We start from the raw sequence: 4,548 nt of genomic DNA, 5'->3' as shown, positions 1-4,548 counted from the left end.
CGTGTTTTGTCCTCTATCAAAGATACCATGGTGTTTCAGCCCAGGCAGGAATGAGAACGTCCAAGGAGGAGGTGCAGGAGCAGAAAAGGACAAGTTAGTCTTCCAGTCATCCACCCCCTCCCTGTTCTCACTGGGATGCACCTTAAGATGAAATTTCCCTTGTAAAATGAGCAGGGCTCAGATTTTGGCTGGGATAGAAGGGGTTGCATACATAGTTGCAATGGGAGAGCACACCCATACTTTCTATTTAAACCTGCTGTGAAATCTTGGGAACTTGGGTCCTGTTTTCTTTCTTTTTGTCTCTCAAAACAGAAACACGGGATTTAGGAAAACATCACATGTTTTTTTTTTTAACTCACCGGCTCCACAGACACTGAGAAGCTGCCATGTCTTTAGGGAGAGGAAGAGCTCAAATTCAAGCTGCAGATCTGCTCAGTATCTCCAAGAAGTCACTCAGCCCCTGTTTTCTGTTCCAGTAACCAGAGGATTCAGGCTATGAGGGAAACACCAAACATGTGCACTGTCTCTGATAATGGAGTTTCAGGGTATTCTGGCTCTTAGAAACCATAATTTTATTTAACAAATTTAAATACAGTTTGTTTAAAACTGAGAACAGACAGTGCAGCTGTAATACACTCCATCCTGGCCAGAGCTGGTCTTACTGACCATGGGTATCTGCTCCCGAGGACCACGGTAGCCTCTATGCAAGCTGGAAGGGCCCAGGCTCGTGTGACCAGCCTTGAGGAGAGTGGAGTGTATGTGCAGGGTTGTGTTCAGGACTCGATCCTTGACGTTTTCCTGAAAGTTATGTTCCTTCCAAAGAGGGAAGGTTGCAACCGAGCAGGGACTGGAATTAAGATTAGTGAAACAAAACATGCAGCTAGGAGAGGACAGCAGTTGGCAACTATTTAAATGGTATGAAAACTTTGTAGTCCTTGAAAAATGTCTCTTTCCATTCTAGGGTTTGCAGACTGAAGGGAACTTGGAAGGCTAGTACAATAACAGAATATATCTGCTGGAGTGCAGAGCTACTGATTTAATACAAGATAACAACACCCGTTCCCATAGAGCAGCCAGTAGCATCAAATGCTTTTCTATCCAAGTCGTGCTTCAGCCAATACGTCTGAAAGGAACATTTTTGTAAAGGCTACGTCGCAAGGCTTCTGTGACTGGGAACTAAAGAATGAAGCTTTTCCCCAATGGTTTTGATATACACTGAGAGAAAATAACTTACCAAAAAAAATTTGTTTTTTTTTTTAAAATATATGAAATACACAATGTCATTAGTCCAAGGGGAGACTTCTGCACTGTGAAACTAACAATCAGATCTATAGCATTTTAATAGTTCTATGTGTTAGGGCTAAAGATAACAAAGTCTATTTCCAGGATTACATTTTCCCTCAATTCAAACATAAAATTGTGCTTCAGACTTTTTGGAAAGAATTGGGATAATAGGGGTTGAAAGAACTGGGATAATGGGGATTGATCAAAGTTTTGACAACTATGAACGGGGAGGTAAGTTTTTTGTTTGTTTTTTAAGGGGCTGGAGGTGGGGAGAAGGGGTATGTTGTACCTCAGTTTCTTCCTAGGCAAGTTTGTCACCTCAAATACAGAGTCAACCAAGGTAGTAGCACCCAGGTTCTTCTTCTGCATTGGTCAGTCCTGTGTCTCTCACTGAGAAACAAAATACAGTTTCGTCAGAGAGCACCCTTTCATCAACGCTGTCTCAGGTCCTTTGATGTTACAGAACAGGGATGAGATGATTAATGTTCTACATAGACGGTTTTTCAACCTGCCTCAAGCCAGGTGCTGAAGAAACAGAGCACTAAGCACAGGATCCCCTTCACAAGGGTGCTGCTTGACCCATCAGAAGTTAACTCTCAAACGGCTCCAGTGTGGCTTTTCACGCCAGTAGCTCTGCAGTAATATGGCATGGCCCTGAAAAAGGGGCTAGGGCTGAAGGATACATTCCAGTAGAATAGTAAATGCACTAAAATCGGCTTTGATTATTCAATCCCTGGTTTTAAGCAATTAACTCTATGTTTTAAGAATGGAAATTTGGCTTTATGGAGGAGCACCCTTCAGAGAATCCCACACCTAGTGCTCATGTGAACCCAATCAGAGCTAAACAGAACCAAGATCTGAGCCTGGATGAAGTATTATGGTGTGTGGCCACAACAATCTCATTAAAACCCACTTCCAATTATTTTAGCATGGATGAATAAAGAACCACATGCTGTAAACGTAACTCCATCCAGGAACAGTGGTCAGCTAGTAGTGGTCAACTCCATGTCCAGGTGGAGATTGGTGATGAGTGGTGTCCCTCCGGGGTCCATACTGGGACCAGTACTGTTTAGTATCTTCATCGATGACATACTGGGATCGAGTGCACCCTCACCAGTTTGCAGACCACACCAAGCTGAGCGGTGCGGTTGACAAACCTGAGGGATGGGACGCCATCCAGAGGGATCTGGACAAGCTCCAGAAGTGGGTCCATGTGAACCTTACGAGGCCGAACAAGGCCAAGTGCAGGGTCCTGCCCCTGGGTCAGGGCAACCCCCGGTATCAATACAGGCTGGGGATTGAGAGATCGAGAGCAGCCCTGCTGGGAAGGACTGGGGGTACTGGCGGATGAGAAGCTGGACACGAGCCAACGTGTGCTCACACCCCAGCAAGCCAACCGTACGTACCCTGGGCTGCATCCAAAGCAGCGTGGCCAGCAGGTCAGGGGAAGGGATTCTGCCCTTCTGCTCTGCTCTCGTGAGACCCCACCTGCAGCCCTGCGTCCAGCTCTGGGACCCCCAACATAAGGAGGACATGGACCTGTTGGAGCAAGTCCAGAGGAGAGCCAGAGGGCTGGAGCACCTCTCCTGTGAAGAAAGGCTGAAAGAGTTTGGGTTCTCCAGCCTGGAGAGGAGAACGCTCCAGGGAGACCTTATTGCAGCCTTTCAGTAGTCAAAGGAGGCTTATAAGAAAGATGGGGACAGACTTTTTAGCAGAGCCTGTTGCAATAGGCCAAGGGGTAATGGTTTTGAACTAAAAAAGGGTAGATTTAGACTAGATATAAGGATAAAATGTTTTACAATTAGGGTGGTGAAACACTGGAAGAGGTTGCCCAGAGAGGTGGTAGATGCCCCATCCCTGGAAACATTCAGGGTTAGGCTGGACAGGGCTCTGAGCAGCCTGATCTAGTGGAAGGTGTCCCTGTTCATTGCAGGGGGGTTGGACTAGATCAGCTTTAAAGGCCCCTTCCAACCCAAACCGTTCTGTGATTCTGTGAGCACAGAGGTATGTCAAGAGTGCCCTCCAAACCGTGAAACTAATGAAGGGAGAGGACAGAGGGGAAAAAAAAAAAAAAAAGAGAACAAAGAGAACAGAGTTACTGAACGGGTTTGTTCTAACCTGCCTTGCTTTTCACCCTCCCTGAAACCTTCCTGTCTTGTGCAGCGTAATAAACACTGATTAAAGTAGGTTTAAAATTAAGGGCTAAGGTGCCATCTCAGAAGGCAGCTGTCCCCTCCACGAACAGAGAGCTGCTTAGGCTGTTGCACACATAGCCGCAAGGTACGTGTGTCTCAGGAAAAACGAGTCATCGGGGGCCAACACACTCCTGCGGGCATTCTCACCCTTGCTTTCAGGTCCTGTAAAACTGCCCCCTCAGTCTAGACAGCCATTCCAGCTGGGCCACGTCTTCAGCGCGTCATGCCCTGCATGCACTTCTCCCAAACTGAGCACCTCACGAGGCAGCTGGTCTTGTACTGAAGCTGACGTCAGTCCTGTATTTTCTGTGCTTTTTCTCCACCTCCAGAGCGTCTGGTTCTGCTCAGAGTCCAGGAGGAAGGGCAGGGGAATCCGGGTAGTTTATGTATGCAGTGTTGCTTGTTTTCAGTACGCTAAAACTCTTGGAAGTCAGCAGAGGTCCTGGCTACTGCATGTCTGGCTGGTTGTATGCTGTGGAGAGGAACCTTGCAGGCTGTGCACGAAGAAATCTCCTGCAACAGAGACACAACCAGCATGTGTATTACCCTTCTGCCTCGCTGCAGTTAGCTGCCACCCCTTGGAACTACCCCAAAACCCACCTCAGATTGCAGATCTGTGAGTACTGCTGCTAGGCAACTGGGTGTTGGTGGAAAGCAGTTGTGACAGCGCTGAAGAGCTATGGCCCCTCTGCAAAGCCGCTATATATAGCACAGATAATATGCAGTGCAGGCTTTCCTCTGCTGTCCTGCCAACGGGCCGCAAAGGCAAGCCACTGCAGCAGGCAGGGCTCCATCCAGCTAGCCCGAGGGAATGTGCTATAAGAGAGCTCATTACTGTTAAAAATATACTGCTGCTGAGCAAGTCTACCCCTTTCCTTTGCTGCTCTTACTTCTCTGTATTTGAAAGGAAAAGAGAACAAGCAGCAACCGCCTCTCCCTTCCAAGCCCGGTTCTACGCTCCACTTAAAGGGAGTTGTCCATTTATTTTTTCCCCCCACAATAATGAAGCACAGCAACAGAGTCTGGATGCAGATACAGCCCATCCTCCACTCGAGCAAACCAACCGCAG

General features: G+C 47.5%; 1 protein-coding gene across 2 annotated transcripts in view; it reads right to left on the bottom strand.

The window, feature by feature from the left end:
* Positions 1–127: 127 nt before the first annotated feature.
* The window catches only part of B3GAT1 (beta-1,3-glucuronyltransferase 1), a 40,433-nt gene continuing 36,012 nt past the window's right edge, over positions 128–4,548 (bottom strand). For both annotated transcript variants that reach the window (XM_005236618.3, XM_005236617.3), the window contains exon 7: positions 128–3,992. The gene's annotated coding sequence lies outside the window, so the exon portion shown is untranslated. The remainder of the gene's footprint in view (positions 3,993–4,548) is intronic.

This window comes from Falco peregrinus, chromosome 15 (assembly GCF_023634155.1).
Source record: "Falco peregrinus isolate bFalPer1 chromosome 15, bFalPer1.pri, whole genome shotgun sequence".
In the NCBI taxonomy this organism is placed as follows: domain Eukaryota; kingdom Metazoa; phylum Chordata; class Aves; order Falconiformes; family Falconidae; genus Falco; species Falco peregrinus.
Note: the sequence above shows the minus strand (reverse complement) of the source record. Positions and strands in the feature narration are given on the sequence as shown.